General features: G+C 45.3%; 1 pseudogene; it reads left to right on the top strand.

Annotated features, from left to right (window-relative positions):
- Nucleotides 1-924: 924 nt before the first annotated feature.
- LOC125156473 (heterogeneous nuclear ribonucleoprotein A1-like) lies at nucleotides 925-2,214 on the top strand (annotated as a pseudogene).
- Nucleotides 2,215-12,241: the final 10,027 nt, after the last annotated feature.

Raw genomic sequence — 12,241 nt, 5'->3', positions numbered from 1 at the left:
TTATTTGCTGTTCTTTTTCCAGCTTCTTTAGGTGTAAGGTTAGGTTGTGTATCTGAGAGCTTTCTTCCTTCTTTAGGAAGGCTTGGATTGCTGTATACTTTCCTCTTATGACTGCCTTTGCTGGATCCCAGAGGTTTTGGGCTGTCATGTTTTCATGTTCATTGGCTTCCATGTACTTTTAAATTTCCTCTTTAATTTCTTGGTTCACCCATTCATTCTTTAGTAGGATGTTCTTTAATCTCCAAGTATTCGTTGTCTTTCCAAGTTTTTTCTTGCGGTTGATTTCAAGTTTCATAGTGTTGTGGTCTGAAAATATGCACAGTATGATCTTGGTCTTTTTGTACTTGTTGGGGGCTGATTTGTATCCCAGTATCTGATCTATTCTAGAGAACGTTCCACATGCACTCGAGAAGAATGTGTGACCACTGCTTTAGGATGAAATGTTCTGAATATATCTGTTAAGTCCATCTGGTTCAGTGTGTCAATCAAAGCCATTGTTTCCTTGTTGATTTTCTGCTTAGGTAATCTGTCCATTGTTGTAAGTGGGGTGTTGAAGTCCCCTACTATAATGTTATTATTATCAATGAGTTTCTTTATGTTTGTGATTAATTGATTTATATATTTGGGTGTTCCACGTTGGGGGGATAAATGTTTACAATTGTTAGATCTTTTGGTGGCTAGACCCCTTAATTATGATATAATGCCTTTCTTCATCTCTTGTTAGAGTCTTTGCTTTAAAATCTAGTTTGTCTGATTTGAGTATGGCTACTTCAACTTTATTTGTTGACCATTAGCATGACAGATGGTTCTCCATCCTCTTACTTTCAATCTGAAGGTGCTTTAGGTCTAAAATGGGTCTCTTGGCTTTCTGCCTGTGGACACCACAGAGTAATCATTGTGAAAGTCTCCTCTCCCACCACCGTCATGTCTAAGTCAGAGTCTCCCAAAGAGCCTGAATAGCTGCGGAAGCTTTTCATCAGAGGTTTGAGCTTTGAAACAACCGATGAGAGTCTGAGGAGCCATTTTGAGCAATGGGGAACACTTATGAACTGTGTGGTAATGAGAGATCCAAACACTAAGTGCTCCAGAGGCTTTGGGTTTGTCACCTATGCCACTGTGGGAGAGGTGGATGCAGCCGTGAATGCAGGGCCACACAAGGTGGATGGAAGAGTTGTAGAACCAAAGAGGGCTGTCTCATCTCGAGAGAAGATTCTCAAAGACCTGGTGCCCACTTCACTGTGAAAAAGATTTATGTCAGTGGCATTAAAGAAGACACTGAAGGGACGCCTGGGTGGTGCAGTCAGTTAAGCGTCTGACTTCAGCCAGGTCACGATCTCGCGGTCCGTGAGTTCGAGCCCCGCGTCGGGCTCTGGGCTGATGGCTCGGAGCCTGGAGCCTGTTTCCGATTCTGTGTCTCCCTCTCTCTCTGCCCCTCCCCTGTTCATGCTCTGTCTCTCTCTGTCCCAAAAAAAAAAAAAAAAAAAAAAAAAAAAAAAAAGAAGACACTGAAGAACGTCATCTAAGAGATTGTTTTGAACAGTATGGGAAAATGGAAGTGATTGAAATCATGACTGACCGAGGCAGTGGCAAAAAGAGAGGCTTTGCTTTTGTAACATTTGACGACCAAGACTCTGTAGACAAGACTGTCATTCAGAAATTCCATACTGTGAATGGCTACAACTGTGAAGTAAGGAAAGCTTTATCTAAGCAAGAGATGGCTCGTGCTTCCTCCAGCCAAAGAGGTCGAAGTGGTCCTGGTAACTTTGGTGGTGGTCGTGGAGGTGATTTTGGTGGGAGTGACAACTTTGGCTGTGGAGGAAACTTGAGTGGGCGAGGTGGCTTTGGTGGCAGTTGAGATGGTGGTGGATATGGTGGCAGTGGGGATGGCTATAATGGATTTGGTAACAATGAAAGCAGCTTTGGAGGTGGCGGAAGCTGTAATGATTTTGACAACTACAACAATCAATCTTCAAGTTTTGGGCCCATGAAAAGAGGAAATTTTGGAGGCAGAAGCTCTGGGCCCTAAGGTGGTGGAGGCCAATACTTTGCCAAACCACAAAACCAAGGTATCTATGGCGGTTCCAGCAGCAGCAGTAGCTATGGCAGTGGTAGAAGGTTTTAATTACTGCCAGGAAACAAAGCTTAGCAGGAGAGGAGAGCCAGAGAAGTGACAGGGAGGCTACAGGTTACAACAGATTTGTGAGCTCAGCCAAGCACAGTGGTGGCAGGGCTTAGCTGCTACAAAGAAGACACGTTTTAGACAACACTCATGTATATGGGCAAAAAACTCGAGGACTGTATTTGTGACTAATTGTATAACAGGTTATTTTAGTTTCTGTTCTGTGGAAAGTGTAAAGCATTCCAACAAAGGCTTTTAATGTAGTTTTTTTTTTTTTTTTGCACCCATGCTGTTGATTGCTAAATGTAATAGTCTGATCATGACGCTGAATAAATGTGTCTTTAAAAAAATAATAATAATAAATAAAATGTGTCTCTTGTAAGCAGCTTATAGATGGGTCTTGATTTCTTATGCATTCTGATACCCTATGTCTTTTGATTGGAGCACTTAGTCCATTGACATTTAGAGTGATTACTGAGAGATATGAATTTAGTGTCATTGTATTGCTTGTAGAGTTGGAGTTTCTGGAGATGTTCTCTGGTCCTTTCTAGTCTCTGTTGATTTCAGTATTTTTTGTTTTGTTTTGTCTTTTCTCCACCCAGCAAATTCCCCTTAAAATTTCTTGCAGGACTGGTTTAGATTTCCTTTAGTTTTTGTTTGTCTGGGAAACACTTTCTCTCTCTTTCTATTTTGAATGAGAGCCCTTTGTGGACAAAGAATTCTTGGCCGTATATTTTTCCAATTCAACACGTTGAATGTACCTGCCACTCCTTTCTGACCTGCCAAGTTTCTGTGGATAGGTCTGCTGCAAACCTGACCTGCCTTCCATTATAGGTTAAGGACTTTTTTCCCCTTGCTGCTTTCATAATTCTTTCCTTGTCTATGTATTTTGTGACTTTGACTATGATGTGCTTTTAGGATTGTCAGTTTTTGTTGAATCTAATAGGAGTTCTCTGTGCTTTTTGGATTTTGATGTCTGTGTCTTTCCCCAGATTAGGAAAGTTTTCTGCTATAATTTGCTCACATAAACCTTCTGCCCCTTTTTCTCTCTCTTCATCTTCTGTGACTCCTATGATTTGTATGTTATTCCTTTTTTTTAAGAGAGAGAGAGAGAACAAGCACATAAGCTAGGAGACAGCAGAGGGAGAAAGAGACAGAATCTTTTTTATTTTATTTTTAACGTTTATTTATTTTTGAGAGATGGGGGAGAGGAGCAGAGAGAGAGTGAGACACGGCACAGAGCCAGACGTGGGGTTTGAACTCATGAACCAGGAGATCATGACCTGAGTCGAAGTTGGAAGTTTAACCTACTGAGCCACCCAGGTGCCCCTGGATGTTATTCCTTTTTAATGAGTCACTGAGTTCTCTAATTCTTTTATTGTGCTCTTTTGCCTTAGTTTTCCTCTTTTTTTTCTGCTTCATTATTCTCCATAATTTTGTCTTCTATATTGCAGATTTGCTGTTCTGCTTCATCCATACTTGCCACTGTGGCATCCATTCAAGATTGCATCTCAGTTATAGCATTTTTAGTTTCTTCCTGACTAGATTTTATTTCTCTTATCTCCACAGAAAGGGATTCTATGCCTGTTTCAACCTCATCTAGTATTCTTATTATCATGTTTCTAAATTCTAGTTCAGACATCTTGCTTATATCTGGCTGTCATTTCTTCCTGTTCTTTCTTTTGGGGTGAATTCCTTCATTTTGTCATTTTGGCAGAAGAAAAAGAAGTAATAAAATAAAAAATTAAAATAAAAAAATTAAAAACAACACAAAAAGCCAAATAAAGGAAGCTAGATCCTAGGTGTGTTTTGGTCTGGTTGTTGAAAGAAGCTTGTTAGAATAGAGAAAAAAGGAAAGAAAAGAACAAAAAGAAAGAAAGATGGAAGAAAACGTTTAAAATTTAAAAAGTATATAATAAAATAGAATAAAATGAAATGAAGAAAGTGAAATAGAATAAAAAATTTACAAAAAATTAAAAACAGTAAAAAGAATTTTAAAAAAATTAAAGAAAACAAAAAATGATTTTTCTCTTTCTATATCCAAGAAAAAGAAAAGACAAAGAAAAAAACCAATTTAAACAAAGACAGAAACAAAAAACAAACAAACAAAAACAGATAGATGAACCAGCAAACAGAATGAACCCCAAATGATGTTGTATCCACTTTCCCCTAGAACTGAAACCATGAAGCACTCTATAGTCCGTACACTAAGCAGGTGGAGAGACTCGTTCTGGTCCTCTAGGGCATGTGCTTGGAGGTCGCATTTGGGTGGGACTTGGTGTAATGGCTCCATTCTCCACTAGGTGGCACTGCTTAGCTTACTGGGGTGGATCAGGTTGTGCATGCATATGTGCATGGGCTGGAGGGGTGGAAATGGCTTCACCCAGCTTCCTAGTCTCTGGCACAGTAACTCTGTGCTCTCACTGACCCTCAATCAAGCACCCCTCTTTTGTCTTTGGCTTCCGTCTACTCCTCACTTCTATTCTGTCCACATCAGCCTGCTAGGTGGCAGCTCCCTCCTGAATTTTATCTCAGATGGGGCTATGTTTCCCAATCCCTCACTTCTGAGAACCCTGCGGCTTGGACCTGGTCCAACCCTCTCATTGAGCAAAGGCCGGGTGCCAGCTTGCCCCAGAGAACGTTTGTGCAGAGGTTCAGAGGTGATGGTAACCACAACACATGGCAGGCACCAGGTTTCACTGCACCCTGGCGTCTTTGTGCCAGTACCAGCAAAGGTGGCTGTTCTCCGAGTCCACTGGGACCCTTGCCTGTGGGGAGGCTGTATGGCCTCTACCAAATGCCCTCCAAGCAGGGGAACCTCTTCTCCTCATGTGGCCCAAGGACCCCAAGGACCTCAAGGACCTCGCTGCCTGCTCCTGGGGATTCGGCCTTCCCACCAGAGCACCCTCAGATATTGAGCTGTGGAATTTCTGACTCTGCTCTCCCCTGTTTATGGAGTTTAACAGTATTAAAACCCTCTCCTTTCTCCCTTTCTTCTTCAGTCACTTGTGGGTGTTTTCACTCTTTCTATTTCTCTCCAGCTACTTTTGGGGGGAGTGCTTTTCCTGTACTCTCCCCCATTTTTCTGTCCTCTCTCCACAAATACAGCTCCCTACCCTCCAGGGCTTCTCTCTCCCCCAGTTCACCTCTCTGCGCCGTGTCCCTGCTGAGTTCTGTGGCTCAAGTTATGCGGAGTGCTGTGTTAATCCTCAGATCAATTTCCTAAGTGTGCAAAATGGTTTGGTGCTGATCTAGCTGTGTTTCAGGGACCAGACAAGCTGAAAACGTCTATGCTGCTCTGCCATCTTGAAAAACTGGGTCCCTAAAATTTTCTATGTTGAACAGGCCTGTCATCTGAAAAATAGGGGCAGTTTTATTTCCCTTCAAATCTTTGTGTTTTTTATCTCTTTGTCTTGCCTCATTTCACGGATGGGCTTCCAGTACGCAGCTGAATAAGAACCATCAGAGGCCCCCACTCTGCTCCTGCTGTTGGAGGATAGAGTTCAGTCTTTCCAAACTGAATATATTAGCTGTAGGATTTCCGTAGATGTCTTTATGAGGCTAGGGCAGTTCCCTCCTATTCCTAGTTTGTTGAGAGGTTGGTTTGTTTAATCAGAAATGGATGTTAGATTTTGTCAAATGTTTTTCCCAAATCTATGCAGATGTCGTCTTGTGGATATCGTGAATCACACTCATCGATATTCAGATGTTAAACCAGCATTGTGCTTTGTCATTTTGTATTTCCTTTCTCTATTATTGGATTCATTTGCCATACTTTTTTTGTTCTTAACTTTTACAGCTAAGTCTGTGAGAGATGCCGGTCTATAGTTTTTTTTTCTTATAATGTCTGTGTCAGGTTTGGTTATCAGGGCCATGGTGGCCTCCTAATCAGTGGGTCCTGATTTTCCAGAAATGGTTGTGGAGAATCAGTTTTATTCTTCCTTTAAATGCTTTGTAGAATTCACTGGAGTTTTGTTGGGGAAGGGAGCTTTTAAACTACAAATCCCATTTCTTCAAAAGATAGAGGGATAATAAGTTATGTCTTTCCTCTTGAGTGAGCACTGCTGGCTTGTGCCTGTGAGGGGGCTGTTCCATGTCACCTAAGTTGTAAGATGTATTGGCATAATGTGGTTATGACTTGTCACGATGCCCCCTTTCTCATTCCTGCTCTGTGCTTGGCCTTATCTCTTTCTTTTTGATCAGTCTGGCCAGAGGTTTAAAAATTGTAGTGATATTCTCAAAGAATCAGTTCTTGGTTTGCTTGATCTTCCCCATAGTTTTTCTTTCTCCGTGTCATCGATTTGTGCGTGTGGGCTCTTACTGTTGTTATTTCCTTTATTTTGCTTCCTTGGGCTTTGCTTTGCTCTTCTCATTCTGGTTTCTGAAGGTGGGGTGGAGGTCGTCCTGTTGGGACCTTTCTGGTTTTCTAATGTGAGCACTGGTGCTGACACTTCCCTTCCGAAGCTGCTGTAGCTGCACCTGACTTTGCTGTATTGTGTTTTCACTTTTGTTGGACTGGAAATTTTTCTAATTTCCTTTCAAATTTCTCCTTCGACCCACAGGTTATTTATTTATTTATTTATTGAACATAATTTATTGTCAAATTGGCTTACATACAACACCCAGTGGTCATCCCAAGTGCCCTCCTCAATGCCCATCACCCATTTTCCCTTCTCCCCCACCCACCCCCCATCCACCCTTAGTTTGTTCTCTATATTTAATAGTCTCTTGTGGTTTGCCTCCTCCTTCTCTGTTCGTATCTATTTTTTCCCCTTCCCCTGCCCCTTCCCCCATGGTCTTCTGTTAAGTTTCTCAAGTTCCACATATCAGTGAAAACCTATGATATCTGTCCTTCTCTGACTAACTTATTTCACTTAGCATAATACCCTCCAGTTCCATCCATGTTGCTGCTGGCAGGATTTCATTCTTTCTCATGGCCAAGTAGTATTCCATTGTATATATAAACCACATCTTCTTTATCCATTCATCAGTTGATGGACACTTAGGCTCTTTCCGTATTTGACTATTGTTGAAAGCGTTGTTATAAACATTGGGGTACATGTGTCCCTAGGCATCAGCACTCCTGTATCCCTCGGGTAGATTCCTAGCAGTGTTACTGCTGGGTCATAGGGTAGTTCTATTTTAAATTTTTTGAGAAAGCTCCACTCTGTTTCCCAGAGCAGTTGCACCAGTTTGCGTTCCCATCGGCAGGGCAAGAGGGTTCCCGCTTCTCCACATCCTCGCCAGCATCTGTTGTTTCCTGATTTGTTCATTTTAGCCACTTTGATTGGTGTGAGGTGGTATCTCAGTGTGGCTTTGATTATTTATTTCCCTGATGATGAGTGACGTTGAGCATCTTTTCATGTGTCTGTTGGCTATCTGGATGTCTTCTTTGGAAAAGTGTCTATTCGTGTCTTCAGCCCATTTCCTCACTGGATTATTTGTTTTTTGGGTGTTGAGTTTGGTAAGTTCTTTATAGATTTTGGATACTAGCCCTTTATCCGATATGTCATTTGCAAATATCTTCTCCTATTCCATCGGTTGCCTTTTAGTTTTGCTGGTTGTTTCCTTCTCTGTCCAGAAGGTTTTTATTTTGATGAGGTCAATTGTTCATTTTTGCTTTGGTTTCCCTTGCCTTTGGAGATCTGTCGAGTAAGAAATTGCTGTGGCTGAGGTCAAAGAGGTTGTTGTCTGCTTTCTCCTCTAAGGTTTTGATGGTTTCCTGTCTTAGGTTTAGGTCTTTCATCCATTTTGAGTTTATTTTTGTGTATGGTGTAAGAAGGTGGTCTAGTGTCATTCCTCTGCACTTTGCTGTCCAGTTCTCCCAGCAACCCCATAGATTAGTTAGAAATGTGTTACCCAGTTTCTAAATATTTGAGGGAGCTTACAAATATTTTTCTGTTCTCAGGATCTAATTGAATCCCACAGTTGTCTAAAGAAACCGTTCATATGGTTTCAATCCTTGTAAATGCATTCAGCTGTGTCTCACGGCCCAGAGCACAGGTCATTTTGGCAAATGCTCTGTGCATACTCCGAAAGGTGTGTACCCCCAGCAGGACATCAACCAGGCCACTCTGGGTGGTCGTGCTGCTCACTTCCCCTCTGTCCTTAGGATTGTGTCCACTTCTGCCCTGGGACGTTGAGAAAGGAGTGTTGAAACCTCTGTAATCCCAATCTTCCTCTGCTCTCTTCAGTTCTGCCAGGCTACTGTACTTCATGTGTTTGAAGTTCAATTGTTAGGGGCATAAAAATTTAGGGTTGCTCTGTCCCCTACATAACCCATCAAGGTTATGTAGTGTCCCCATTCCTTGCTGGTTATATTCTCCACTCCAAAACCCACTTTGATATCAATATGGCCACTCTTGCTTTCTTTTAATCAGCGTTAACATTGGTGCCTCTTTCTCTTTGACTTCAGCCTGTTCGTGTCTGTATACGTACAGCAGGCTCCTTGAGGACAGCACATACGTGGCTCTGTCTCTGTTCCTCACTGAGAGTTTCGACCACAGAGTGGGGTTTGGGTGCAGGTGGCTTTGAGTCTCTTCTCCCATTGTCTTCTCTTTGACCCCATGCTTTTTCCCTCTCCCCCTTCCTCTGCCTTCTCTTTGACGAACAGATTACTTTTTCCTGATTCCATTTTATCTCCTTGTTCTCTCTCTCTCTCTCTCTCTCTCTCTGCAGTTGCTTTAGTGTTCATAGTGCACATCTTTAATTTATTACAGTCTCACATGCAGGCAATGTGCCGTTTCACATGCAGGCAATAAACTCACAACAGTGCACTTCCTTCTCTTGTCTGGGGCTGTGAGTGCTACCACTGTCACGCAATTTACTTCAACATTTGCTAAAGATCTCTTAATATATTGTTACTACTTGTGCTCTAAGCAGCCAATTATCTTCTAAAGTCATTTAAAAATAAGACCTGGGTGGCTCAGTCGGTTGAGTGTCCAATTTCAGCTGAGGCCATGATCTCACCATTCATGGGTTCGAGCCCCACATCAGGCTCTGTGCTGACAGCTCAGAGCCTGGAACCTGCTGCGGATTCTGTGTCTCCCTCGATCTCTGCCCCTCCCCCACTCACGCTCTGTGTCTCTCTCAAAAATAATAAACATTAATAACAATAATGATGATGATAAAGTCATTTAAAAATAAGACGAGTACCTTCTTTTTCCCATTTCTGGTGTTCTCCATTCCTCTATGTGGATGTGTGTGGGCGCCGCATAATTTCCCTCGGCCTGCGGGACCCCCCCCCCTCCACTGCCCTGCAGGAGGGCTCTGCAGCCGCCCCTCTGGCATTTCCAGGTGGGCGATGCTGCCCTGTCTGCTTTGGGTTTTCTGTCTTCTTCGCTCGAGGGCTGGTCACCCTGGCCGTTGCGCGCAGTCTGCCGGGCCCTCAGCGTTTCCTCTTTGTCGCTGCCACGGCACCTGCACAGGGGATGCTTTGGCCTAGTTTTCTTCATATTTCTTGTGCTTGGGGTTCATTGAGTTTCTGGGTTCCATGGGTGTACAATTTTTAACGAATTCAGAAAAATTTGGCCATTGTTTCTTTGAAAACCTTTTTCTCTTCCTCGCCTCTCCTGGGACTCCAGCGACACACAGGTCCCCACTGTGCTGTCCCTTTTCATTCTTTGTGTCCTGGGACCCTCTTCCTCATGCTTAGTCTTCAAGTCCGCTGATCTTTGCCCCGCAGACCCAAGTGGGCTGTTAACCCCACCCGGCTATTTTTCCATCTTTAGAAGCTCCGTTTGTGTTTTCTCTGTTTCCCGAGGCTCCCCGACACAGCCGTGCCCTCCTCTGTCTGCTTGAATATGGGAAATACAGTGTCTCTTTTCATGTGCTTGCCCATGGACACGACCAGCGGTGGCTCTCGTGGCTCTAAGGACTGTCTTCTCCCCACCACGGGTCACCTTTCCCTCCTTTCTGGCATGCCTGCTGGGGTTTTCAGTTGAGTGTCAGGTACTTAATTAGATGAAATTTACATTGTAAGATGCTGGCTTATTTTCTCTTTTAAATAATGTTGGGTTCTGTCTCAGGATGCAATCAAGTTAGTGGAGACGATTGGACCCTTTCAAGACTTGCTCTTATGCTCGGTCAGGTGGAACTCAGTGTGATCTGTAATCTAGGCCCAAGCAGGCCCCACGATTAGGGAAGTTTCCTTCTGAGCACTCTGTCCGGTGGCCCCAACTTTCAAGGTCTCTGCTCCCCACTCACGCAGGTGACCCCCAGGGCCTGTGTGACTCTGGGGACTGGTTTTCCTTCCCCCTCTCAGCGGCTTCTTCTGCCTCTTCTTAAGTTCCTCAAATGTGTGCATGGAACCCTCTGCCCACCTCCTAGCTCTCTCCTGGGCAGTTCTCCATCCGGGCTCTGCCCTGGAAATTCCAGCTGCCTCGGCCTCCCCGCCTCTCCACTTGTTTCTTCCATCGGGGAGACTGTGGGCTCTCTTTGGTTCCCCCAGTGCTGCGGCCTGCAGCCCCTCCCTTCACCCGAGTCCCTTTCCTCCAGAATCACCGTGTCTGTCTGCCTGTCACACCATGTCCGAAAAGCAGTGCTTTGTTCACACTCCGTGTTTTAGTCGTTTAAGGCGGGGACATAAGCCCGTTCTTATCAATTCATCAGGGCCTCATGCTGAAGCCAGTGACATGCTCTGGTTTTGACCCATGTGTTTATTCTCTACTCCGTTAGAGTGTGAGCCTCGTGAGGATGAGAATATTTATGGGACATGGGGCCTCTCAGAGACTATTGGCCAATAGAGGGACCAAACACCCAATCTGCCCAGAGAGGTGGCCTGCTTGGATCCAGAGGTACTCCATCTCCTTCAAATGAAGAAAGAAAAAAAAAAAACTTTTATGGTCAAACAAACCGTGTGTGTGTGTGTGTGTGTGTGTGTCACATTAGAAAAAAATGGAAAAGGGAGCCTGGGTGGCTCAGTCGGTTATGCCTGTGTCTCTTGATTTCGGCTCAGGTTCATGAGGTTGAGCTCCGTGTTGGGCTCTGCACTGACACCGTGGAGTCTACTTGGGATTCTCTGTCTCCTTCTCTCTCTGCACCTCCCCTGCTCGTGCTCTGTCTCTCTCTATCTCAAAATAAATAAACACGAAAACAAAACAAAACAAAAATTAAAGAAAAAAATGAAAAGTTTAGGGCCCATGAAAATCCTAAATTTTGCCCAAAGCAGAAGAAAAGTAAATGTTGAGAAAGTTGTATATTAAAAAAAAAAACACCACAATTATTTAATACTGATATTATTATGGTGGGAGGGGTCCGTGAAATAATGGGATCCTTTCAAGGCTTGATTTTTCACTTTTCTAGATGGGACCAGGTGTGGGGACGGAAGCCCAGAAATGCTAGGTAAAACGCAGAAGTCACTCAACAGGGAAGGCAGGGCCAGGTGGGGACGCAGGCAGACTGAATAGGGAGCCGGGTCCAGGGGTCACTGCGCTCCTGGGGCGGGGTGGGGGGGGGCGGTTGTTCCACGCAGCAGCTCGGTTGAACTGGGCTCAAGGAATGAGGGGCCCGGTGATGGCGGGGGTGAGCAGGTGAAGACAAGCTGGCAGAAGCAGGGAGAAACCCAAGATTTGGGTGGGTGACAGCGGCCAGATCCCATGGAGGTAGTCCCTGAGCGGTGCGCGTGCATCTGAGGGGATCGCGTGGATGTCACTGGGGGGCAGCATACATATCTGGGCGTAGCTGGCTCTCCGCGATGCCAGGGCTGGGTGGGGTTCGAGTCCACGGGGAAAGAGGAACCCGGAGGCGGCGGGAGGGACGAAGCTGGGCAGGACCTTGGACGGAGCCTGAGCTGAGAGGCGGCGGGCCTAGAGCGGAGTCGGGACTGGGCGGGGCTGAGGGCGGGACCGAGGCGGGGCAAAGGCGGGGCAGGAAAAGGGGATAGGCGGAGCCTGGGCGGACCTAGGGCGCGGGGGAGGGGAGATGGGCGGAGCCTGGGCGGGGCCTAGATGAAATAGAGTTGGGGGCGGAGTCGGGAGGTTCCAAAGCCGGCCGGGAGCGGACCGGGGCGGGGCTGGGGCCTGTCCGAAGCCGGCCGGGGGCGGACCGGGGCGGGGCCCAGGGTCGGGGAGGGTCCAAAGCCGGCCGGGGGCGGACCGGGGCGGGGCTGGGGCCGGTCCAAAG

The sequence above is a fragment of the Prionailurus viverrinus genome, chromosome F2 (assembly GCF_022837055.1).
Source record: "Prionailurus viverrinus isolate Anna chromosome F2, UM_Priviv_1.0, whole genome shotgun sequence".
In the NCBI taxonomy this organism is placed as follows: domain Eukaryota; kingdom Metazoa; phylum Chordata; class Mammalia; order Carnivora; family Felidae; genus Prionailurus; species Prionailurus viverrinus.
The sequence above is the reverse complement of the archived record's forward strand: the minus strand, read 5'-3'. Positions and strand labels throughout refer to the sequence as shown.